Raw genomic sequence first — 11,710 nt, forward strand, 5'->3', positions numbered from 1 at the left:
CATTAGGAAAAGGCAGGAGGAAAGGCTTTAAAAAGGCCTGACCTGGGGCCTCATGTGCACATCTTCCCTGTAGCATACCTGCAGCCCATGACTTACGTTGCGTACTTATCTCTTTTCTTATATCTTAATAAACTCTCTACTCCCTTGCCTACCCTAAAAAAAATAGTGTGAAATTAAAATATTGAGGATTTTCTTTCCCACAGCGTTCTTTAAAAACAGATTAGATTTTCACCTGTGAAAATAGTTGTGACTTTTACAAGTAGGTAATTATCTTATATGGCGGAATCACTAATAAGGTAAGGAATGCATAGAGCAGCGGAAGTCAGAGGAGTGTCTGTGTGTGTTTGGGTGTGAGTGAGACAGAGAGAGAGAGGAAGAGAGCGGGGGGCAGGGGTGGGATAGGGTTGCTATATTTCCCTGGGGGTTGTATGCAATGCAAGTAGGGCACAGGCTCTTTTGATGTTAGCAGAATGAGGAATTGAAATCAAGGAAAGAGTAGAAAGCTCTGTAGTGTGTGACCAATTCCTCTGTGAACTATTCTAGTCTTCAGTGAGGTTATCAAATAGATTCTTGTGATGATCTTTTATGGAAAACAGCAAAAGGGCTAACATCTGGCTATAGACACAAGAGCAGGGACAGACAAAACTCAGAAGTAAGTTTAGAATTGTAGAAATTAGGGGGAGGAAGCCAAATTAGGTCAGGTAATAAAGTTGTAGCTTTAAATGATATTTTCTTAAGTTTCTAAATGGTAAGTCCCACTTATATCTCAGTTACATGTGGCATTTGTGAAATGTAGCATCATGCTTTATTGCTTGAAGTAAACCCAGGATAAAACAAATACTTATGTGACATATCCTCAGGTATCAGGAGATTGCTGCAGCTTTCAAGATTAGACAAGGGGTTCTGAATAGTAGTGCGCAAGAAAGCAAGAGTTTGAACCTGCCAGAAGGAGCTCAAGTATCACTGAGATGTTAAAAATGCAAATTATTAAGATGCTTTCCCTACTTTCCCCCAATTCCTCCCATCCTCCACAATTCTGAGCTTATAGGTTTTTCTTTTTAAATACACCCTTTCATTTAGAATCTAAATATTTAGAATAAAATGTCTAAATTTTAAATGTTTTCTTTTGATTCACTTTAACCACATGTTAACAATATTGGATGATCCTCCCCAAGTTGCACATCTACTGGGCATGTATCCCTGCTTTCTGTGTTGTTTCAGATGAATATATGATTAGAGTGTTCTGAAATGTACATGTCCCTTACATATGTCACTTAAAAATTAATGTCAATTCACATAAATTAATCATAGTTTATTATTTTTTTAATCCAGAAAAATTTTAATACTTGGGAAATTTGAGAAAAAATTTTAGAAGAAATTTAATGTCTCGTAGACTATGCTATCTTCTCCTAAAAAAGAACTATAGCCCTTCTTAAAAGTGCTATCTTCAATTTTGCCTTGCTTTGTTTAATTTCCTGCAGTATATGAAGCCTACATAGAGCAATGCAAGATTTACCTATTGATTTGGTCAGTGCTTATCAAACATTTTATTTAAACTATATACTGATTTCGATGAACCTGCAGTTTCCTTCTAAGCTCAGTTTCAAATACATTGCCCTCAGAGTTTATTTCAATGTCTGCCTTCCAAGAAACTCGGAGCGGCAGAAGGTAGTCTACTTTTGATCTCTACCACCAAAAAATAAATATTTGTAAACTTTTTTCCCTGTAATTTGCATTACATTAAAAATCGTTTCATTTCCCAAATATAATTTGACTGGCTGGTGAGGAAGAATCTGGGAAGGATCACATTTTGGGTTCCTAATCCTTTTTGTTATAAAGCTTTAAGACTAGTGGGTATCTGTTTGCTGCTGTTATTGTTGTTGTTGAGGAAATGCATCTAAAAGTTTTTTTGTTTGTTTATTTTTATTTTTGTTTGTGTGTTTTCTTAAAATGGTGCGGTCGAATATGAGCTAGACCTACAAGTATGATGGGACAGTTACGCCCATGATTATGTCATATTATAAGAAACTTCGTCAGCCTGAAAGATTTGACAGGGAGTTATATTCTCTTGCTGTCTGAAGAAAGAAATTGCCATTTTATGGAAGGGGCCTCAGGCAGGAAGCTGTGGGAGGCCTCACATTGCAAGAAAGGCCAGCATACATGCATGCACCCTGGTCCTATAGTCTCAAGGAACTGGATTCTGCCAACAATCTGTGATCTTGGAGGAATATCCCAAACCTCAGATGAGATTCCGGCTCTGGCCAGCCAGCACCTGATTGCAGCTCCCTGAAATCCTGAGCAGAAAATCCTATTAAAATGTGCTGCTGGAGTCTTGACCCACAGAAAATTGAAAATAACATAGTTTGTGGTACTTTGTTATGCAGTAAATTTTTATCTTTTGTGCCAATACTATGCGAGGTCTTCTTATTAGGTCTTGATATCTTATAATATGAGCTTTTTAGCTTTGTTCTTCTTCCTCAGTACGGCATTGGTTATTTTTGACTATTTGCATTTCCACATCAATTTTAGATCAGCTTGTCAATTGCCTCAAAAAACTTGTTTTGATTTTGTTTCCTTGAAAATATAGATTGTTTTAGAGAGAAATAGTATATTTACAAATTGAGTCTTCCAAATCATGTTTGTTTTATCTTTCCAATTATTTAAGTTCTTTTTATTTCATGAAATCAACACTATTCAATAGGATTTTCAGTGATGATGGAAATGTTCTCTTTTTATGAAGCCCAATATAGAAACCCCTACCCATACATGTACTCTAGTGAGTACTTTAAATGTGGCTAGAGTGACTGAGGAATTAATTTTTTTAAAAAAATTGAAGGAATTTGTTCTAAATACTCATATTTAGTAAGTTGCTACTGTATTGGACAATCCAGCTTCAAATGATTTGTAGTTTTCAGTGAACATTTTTCATTAGATATATTTCTTGGTATGTGGTATTCTTACGCTCTCATAACTGGTGTAATTTATAAATTTTCAAGTTCCAATTGCTTGTTTTTAGTTCAGAGAAATATAATTCATTCCTATATAACGTTGTATTCTGTGGCCATACTAAAAATTCACATATTATTTCTAGTACCTTGTAGAATCTTTTAATTTTTGATGTACAAAATTATGGTATGTACAAAACTTTTTTGCCTTTCCAGCTCTTCAACTTTTATTTCATTTTCTTGACTTATAGCACTGCTAAGAACTCCAGGCAATATTGACTAGACATGGTGATAGTGGACATCCTTGTCTTGTTTTTGATCTCAGAGGAAACTGTAATATTTCACCACTGAATCTGTTGTTTCCTGTGGACATTTACACTTTTAAGATTTGGGATTATTAACACTTCCAATGGAGGATATATTCCATAATAAATACACCTGGTAGAAGAAAAACCCAGAGATTCCTAAATAGAACTCAATAAATGAACATTTGGTTTGGTGATTTGTGCTTAATATTAGATGCCCAAAGGATATCTATAAAGCCAAAAGTTAGTTCTGTGAATACCACCGGTAAAACTAGCTAAAATGATCAAGACAATAGAAAGAAGATACACATCACCAATATCAGATATGAAGAAAAGACATGTCTAAAGATATTGCAAATTTTTTAGAATAATAATGAGATATTATGAAAAGCTTTATGCCAACAAATTTGATAACTTTGGTAAAATGTACAAATTCCTTTCCAGATTAAATGATCATATCTCACTCAAGAAGAAATTAGGACACGAATATATTTTTATATCTATTAAGGACATTGAATAGGTAATTGAAAGTTTTCCCACAAAGAAACTCCAGGCCCAGATTTTAACTGTTTATTATGCCATACATTTATTAAAAAATAATATTATACCTACACCAAGTTTACCAAAATATAGAGGAGAAAACACTTCCAAGTCATTTTATGAGGCCACCATTATCCTGATACCAAAACAAACAAAGACATTACAGCACCAAAACAAAACAAAAATTATATTACAGAGTAATATTCCTCATGAACATGGATACACATACCTATAAAAATATTATTATAATTGAATCCAGAAATATGTAAGAAGAATACATCAAGATTAAGTGAGGTTTATCCCAGGCATGTAAGGTTATATCAACATCAAGAATGCAAGGAATATAAATCAACAAAATAATTTAAAAAGAAAAAAAAATTTGGACTAATAAACAATAATAAAAAATATAAAATTATAATGTAGCATTTTATGTGATCTATGTATCTTTTAAAAATAAATAAAAATACATTAGAAATTTTGACATTATGTCTTTCATCACTGTAAGATGTTATCTTTTGTGTACAGTGACATTTTCTTCCATTTATTCCCCCAGTGTCTTATTTTTTTCATTTTGTCTTCAAAGAAGCTCTAGGTTACAGAAAAGTCACATACAGAATATAGAGAATTCCCACATACCCAACATCTTTCTCCTTTTCCCTGTTAATAACATTTTACATGTGGATGGTACATTGGTTACAATTGATGTACAAATATTAAAACATTGTTACTAAGTATGGTCAATGACTTACATTATGTTTTACATTTTGGACCATATACTTTTATAAATTTTGATGAAATTTAATAAGTTTTTTGTATTTTGTTATTTTTTTAAACTATCATTATTATTTCATTTTCTTATTAATTGTATTTAGTTATTTTGTTGAGCTCATTTTTGAAGAGTGATCACAGAAAGGTTTTGGATCACAGAAAGGTTATAACTGTGACGGGGAAAGATCATTAGTGCGGGGTGTCCATGATGGGAGACGCATGGGAGGAGGTTCACCTGGGGCATATGATTAAGGCATATAAATATGTTCAAGTGTTCACGGGCATTGTCATGATGGATGGAGATTCACACAATAACTGAAAGAATGTCAAATTCCTATCCTGGGTAGCTTTACCACACTCTCTAATGGGACAGTAAAAATATCTCAAGTACAGTGACTAGTGAAGGAGGATGGACCATTGATGGGACCTTGATGTTGAAGACTGTACTTATGAATTTTTTGAAATTGAAACTTAGCCTAGTATTACAGGGTGCCTAAGAGTTACCTTTTGAGAACCTCCTTGTTGCTCAAATTTGGTCTCTCTCTAAGCTTAACTCAGCATATAAATGCATTACATGCCCCCCAGCATGGGACATGAATCCCAGGATGATCCTCCCTGGCACTGAGAGGTTACTATCAAATACCAACTAGCAATGCAACTGGAAAAAGTCCTCAGCCAAAAGGGGGAAAGGGTAAAGACAAATGAGTTTATATGGCTAAGAGTCTTCAAAGTGAATTGGGAGGTCATTCCAGAGGTTATGCTTATGCACATCTCAGCAGGATTTCATTAATTGCCGAAGTAAATATTGTCTCAAATAGTGGAGACATCCAGACACTATGGGCGGGACAGACAGCTCAGGAGTTTGGTGCCCTGTCAGTGGGCCTTACTTGAGAATTTATCCTCCCCAGGGTGACTTAGTTGGTCTCACTTGTGGTTTCCCTACACATGGCTTTCTGCCCTCTCTATCTGAACCTATAGTTAGTACTAGACTTGATAAATGCATGTACAAGAGACTTAAATCTTTGGACTGTCCATGTGCAAGCTGGTCCTAAATCTCAACAGAGTTGCAACGCCTCCTCTCCAGTTCATTGGATTCACCCAGGACACCTAACAAGGAGATGATGATGGACAATGACCATCCCAAGGAACTGAGAGTCTACAACTGCAAGCAAGAGAGTTCCATCCATCTGCCCCATGGGATCTAAGCCCCCTCTCAATTAGAGGTGGAGTGGGCATCACCATCCCAGAATCTTCAGGCTTAGAGAATAAAATATAGAGTAGAGTGGACTTACTGGTATTCTGGTATAGATTTATTGTGATTCTAGCAATGGAAGAACTTTTACCATTGATGTGGAGGCAGTGGCCACTGGAGTTTTTGAGGGGAGGGAGAGGGAATAACAGGTGTAACATGGGGACATTTTTGGGACTTGAGAATTGTCCTGAATGACATTACAATGACAGATACAGGACATTATATATCTTATCATAACTTACAAAATTGTGCGGGAGAAGGTGTAAACTACAATGTAAGCTATAATCAATGCTTAGTGACAGTGCTCCAAAATATGTTAATCAATTGTAACAAATGTATCACACTAATGAAGGATGTTGTTAATGTGGGAGAATGTGGGAGGGGTTGGGAACAGAGCATATGGGAATCCCCTATATTTTTTAATGTACCATTAATGTAATCTAAGTATCTTTAAAAATTTTTAAAGTTTATTTAAAAAATTAAAAAGAAAGAAAACAGTATGACCATCTCAATAAATGCAGAAATAACTTTTGAGAAAATTCAACATACATTCAGGAAAGAAAAATAACTCTGTAACTAAAGAATAGAAAGGAATTTCATTATATGATAATGTGCATCAATGAAGAATCTTAGCTAACACAATAATTACGAAAAATTGAAAGCTTTGCCACTAAGGCAAAGAGAAGAGGGAAGTATAGCCAGACTCGTCATTTCTGTATTGCACTATATTGAAGGTCTTAATGCAATGAGGCAAGAAAATCAATAAAGCAATATGATTGGAAAGGAAGAACTAAAACTTTTTTTTAGTTCCAGACAAGAGGAAAAAATCATCAAAGTAACTACACAAAATTAATAGAAATAATAATTGATATTAGGAGGACTGTAGAACACGACATCAATATACACAAATAACAATATTTTTATATTCTATTTATATGCAACTGAAGTGGAAATGCTAAAATGCCATTTAAAATAATATCAAAAATTTAAAGTGTTTTGAGATAAATTTACCATCATACAGGCAAAATCTGTGTACTAAAATTTACACATATATGTTGGGATAAAATTGCATAGCAGTGGGTGCGTCATGTCACATATATGCACATTTTTATTAACGGTTCTTTTTTTCTTTCAAGGAGATTTAATACAGTCTGTTTGCTAATCAGTACTTCATATGTACTTTAAGGCTACTAGGAATGCATATCTTTCTGTTTCCTCAGCTCTACTATTAAGCATTGGTTTCATTTATACCTGAGCAAAGGATGTTCCAATATGCTAGCCTCAAAATCACCATTCTTGAGAAGAAATCCCAGAAAGCTAAGACACAATATGTTACAGTCTATTTCCATGACTATATTTTACCTTAATAGGATAGAATGCATGAATATATATATATATATATATATATATATATATATATATATATATACCTTCATTCATTGTCCTCTTCAACTGTGTGATTTTTTTAATGTCGAGTTAATGTAACCAACCTTTTTCCTAATTTTGATATCAAAAGGAAAGTAAGCCCTTCTTATTTTTGTAAAGTTTTCCTCCTAAGACAGTTTGGATTATATTAACACACAATGTTCACTCAAAATGACTTTTGAAAGTCTCCTTGCAGTGTATTTATATAATCACAGCTGATATTCAAAGCAAAAAGAAACAGCTGGCTAATTCATGAATTTTATTTTCTTTACTCCATTGCTAATATTTATATTTGAATAAAAGATTTTGCCTTGATTATTGGCAAAGAGTAAATGGACTCTATTTACAATTCCTCTGTGTATTTAATTCACCAAATGTTGTATTTCACATGTGAATGTTCTGTTCATTACACATGTTTGTTTAGTAAACTTTGCAGACATTTATGAAATATATACTGGAACAGATTTAATATTTTAAAAATTTCCAGGTGTGACTATTAATCTAAATTTGTCTGTGGTAGTTTGATTCTTTTGTGGACCTGAGAAAAGTATGTTCTTAAATTGGTCCATTCTTGTGGGTATGGGACCCTTTAATTGGATTGGGTTCAGTTGAGGGCCATTTAAATTTGATGGGATTACTTCAGGAGCGCATAGCCCTGGGTGGGTCTAGGTCATCTTGCTAGACTCCTTTATAAATAGGAGAAAAGAGGCTACAGAAACAGAGAGAAATACAGAGAAGTGAAGAGAGAAGGTCGCAGGAGTCAGAGGATGAAATCAACAGAACACAGAAGCTGATTGGAGACACTGAAGCCAGAAGCTGAAAGCAGAGACCTGAAGAAGGGAGAAGAGATGAGTGCATAATCTCCTACAGCTGCAGCAAGGGGAGAAAGTACCTCCTCATGATGCCTTGATTTGGACATTTTCATGGCCTTGGAATTGTAAGCTTATTAGTTAATAAATCCCATTTTAAAAGCCAACCCATTGCTGGTATATTGCCTTGGCAGCCTTTAGCAAACTAAAACAGAAATTGGTAATAGGAAAGTGGAGTGCTGCTAGGCAAATACCAAAAACATGGAAATGGCTTATTTATTGGCTATGTGGGAAGAATTGTGAGATGCTTGATAGGAAACTAGATTGCTTTGAAGAGATGGTTAGTAAAAATACAGATGCTAAAGATACTTCTGATGAGGACTTAAAAAGAAATAATCAATGTGTTATTGCAAACTGGAAGGAAGACAAGTCTTGCTTTAAAGTGGCAAAGAACATGGCAAAATTGACCCCTAATGTTATATGGAGGGCAGAATTTGAAAGTGATGAGCTTGGACATTTAGCCAAAGAGTTTTCCAAACAAAATCTGGAAAGAACAGCCTGGCTTCTCCTTGCAGCTTATTGTAAAATGTGAGAGGAAAGGGATAAGCTGAGACCTGAATTCCTGGTCACAAAGAAACCAGAAATTGATTGTAATTTAGCTTCCAGGAAGTGAATCCCCAGACAATAGTGCCCTGTGTGTGGATTTAACTAAACATGGAACCAGACAGACATTTTCTTGCAAGGCAGACTTAGAAGTGCAATTATCCAGGAAGGATCTGTGGAAAGTCTTACTGTCTGAAGGCTTCGATCCCTGTTTTCTTCCTGTGAAAACAATAAGTTTTTTGTAAGATCTGTATGAAGGAAACCACTGCCAGGCTGGACGAAAAGGGACAGAAAAGGGAGGACACTGAAGGAAAAATAGTTTCAAAGGCAGAACTGTAGATGCTGAAGTCTGGACTGAACACAACTTCTTGGGCCCAGAGAGCTAACCTACCCATTGGTGTGGAAATGATGAGTATGTCCCAGAGCTTGGAGAAGGTGAGCCTTCTGCCCCATTGTTCAGAAAGTGTTACTTCACCAGACTTGAGAGGGTGGAGTGCATTCTCTGGGGATTTGGGAGAGTTTGGCTACCGTCTCCACTGTTATAAGTGGAATGAGCCTCTGCCCTGGAGATTGGGGAGAGTTGGGCTGTCACCCCAGTGTTCTGTGAGGGTGGGACCCAGAGTTTGGGGGCCACCTTGATGCTTCATGAAGGTAGAGTCTAGGGCATAGCCACAGGGCAAGCACTAGAAAAGCGTAAGGCTACCGCTCCACTGGGCCACCAGGAAGACAAGAAACCGTGGCTCTATAGATGACTCTCAGAGTTTGAAACCTAATGGAATATGCTCTGCATGTCTTCAGGCCTGTGTCCCCTGTTTTCCTTCTTGTTTCTCCCTATGGCAATGGGAACATTTATTCTATGACTGCCACTCCTTTGTACATTGGAAGCAGATAACTTGTTTTCAGTTTCTCATGTCTACAGTCTGAGGAGAATTTTGCCCCAGGACAGAATGTATGCCTGTAACTGATTTTGATGAGACTTTTACTTAATACTGTTACTGAAATGATTTAAAGCTTTTCACAATATATGATGGAATGAATGTATTTAGGGTACGGAAAGAACATGTATTTTGTGGAATCAGAGGGTAGAATGTGATATTGTCCAATAAACTTATCATAGATATTTAACAGAGAAATTCTGAAAAACTCTTCTCTTTGAAGTTTTTCAGACATACCAATAAACACATTAGGAAAAGTAGGAAATTTAGAGTACTTTTTTTACAATTAAAGTTTTAGTGACAGGAGATCTATTTAGTATCTTCAGTAATAAAAAATGCAATCCCTTCACTTTGATTTATAATAAATTTGACAGTTAATGTTCTAGAAGGCTGGAATTCATTTATAATTTTAAAGATATTAGACACTCCTGTAAGGTACTTTCCATTCTCAGGATTTCTTTTTGCTTGAAATAAATGAGATTTGTATGTTGAAAACAATGCTAAAATACATTTCTTTCAAAATTGTGATAATGTGAATATATAATATTAATAGAACTTTTGTTATATTTACAATTAGATTTTAATCATGTGGATTCACCATATCTGCTTTCTTAATAAATCTGTTGTAGTGTTTTCTCCTTAGTGTATAGTCTTTATAATAAACTTCTTTCTAGATGAATAAATCTCATAATTAACAGTATTTAATAACCAGCTCAGTTTGAATCTATTAAAATGGAATCTAGTTTTTTATTATTTGGCTAATTAAGATGAAAATATGCACATCAGCAGTTGGTACTAAATACTGATCGGTATTTGTAATTATAAAAAAACAGTCTAGTGGTACATTCATATTTGAGTTTCAAGGATGTGAGGGGAAAGTTCAATTTTCCAGCTTTCAAACTTCCTCTGCAGGCTTGTCAATAAATATGCACCACTTGTTATTTTAGATTGCTGAGGATGAGGAACTCAGTTCACAAGCATCAACAATGGGAACTTGCCCCTAATTAGTAAAATGAAATATTCTGGCCATTTTTAGGTCTTGTGCTTGTCAGACAGCCTTTTAAACTGGTTAATTAAATCCCCAGTATATCTAGTTGGTAGTGCTGACTTTTATTACTTATTTGTGCAGATGTTTAGGGATTTAATTGGGAAATTAAAATAATTTGAATGCATATCATTCATTTTGCAGGTAAATATTGCATTTTATTTACTCAATACATATGTATATGTATAAATGCATATCTATTTATCCACCCATCTGTAGCTCCACCCTTCTATGCCCATCCATTCATCCATCCATCTAGCCATCCATCCATCCATCTATCCATTATCCATCCATTGTGTATAAAGTCTGAGAGAGGGATTCTTCCAAGGTAAGATCATATAGAAAAGCAAAAAGAATCAGCAGATACAAAATGATAGATTCAAAGTAAATAAATTTTTAAAGGCTATATGATATCTTAATTAGCACCAAGATTATACTGTGAATAATTTTATTTATTTTAAAATTGCCTGTATACACATTTACTTTCCTCTTTCCCTCTTGTTAAAGAGGTTATCAGATTCAAGGAACAGTTAGTTATGGGATAAGTAGCAGAGGCAAAATAATTACCCCAGATGGTGGAAGGCCTTGGAATCTTTTTGTGATTAAAATAAATTATCAAAGTTTTTGAAATCCGAAAGTGATATTTTAAAAAGGAATGTAAATTTTTAAAAACACTGTAAATCAGGGGTTCTTAATAAGGGGCCCATAAGCTTGAACTGAAATTCAAATAAACATTATTCTTGTGGGGACATGTTGGTGCAGGTGTGATATATTTATTAAATAGTACACAGTGTAGTGTGGACTTAGTAAGGGGTCCATGGAACAAAAATGGTTAAGAGCCTCTGCTGTAGATCTACCATCAGATATGCCATTTTGTTTGGCTCCAAGAATTATCTCTTTTGGATTTATTAGTAGGAGTAGGTAACTCAATTGAAAATGTGAAATTTCCTTGGAAGACAGCAAATGCAAATAAGAATGTGAATTACAAATTAGTGTGTTTTAAAACAGGTTGTCATGACTTATTTAATATGAGTATTCTGACATAATTTATCATACTTTAATATATCTAAATTGTTAACAAAA

The sequence above is a fragment of the Dasypus novemcinctus genome, chromosome 5 (assembly GCF_030445035.2).
Source record: "Dasypus novemcinctus isolate mDasNov1 chromosome 5, mDasNov1.1.hap2, whole genome shotgun sequence".
NCBI classification, from domain to species: Eukaryota; Metazoa; Chordata; class Mammalia; order Cingulata; family Dasypodidae; genus Dasypus; species Dasypus novemcinctus.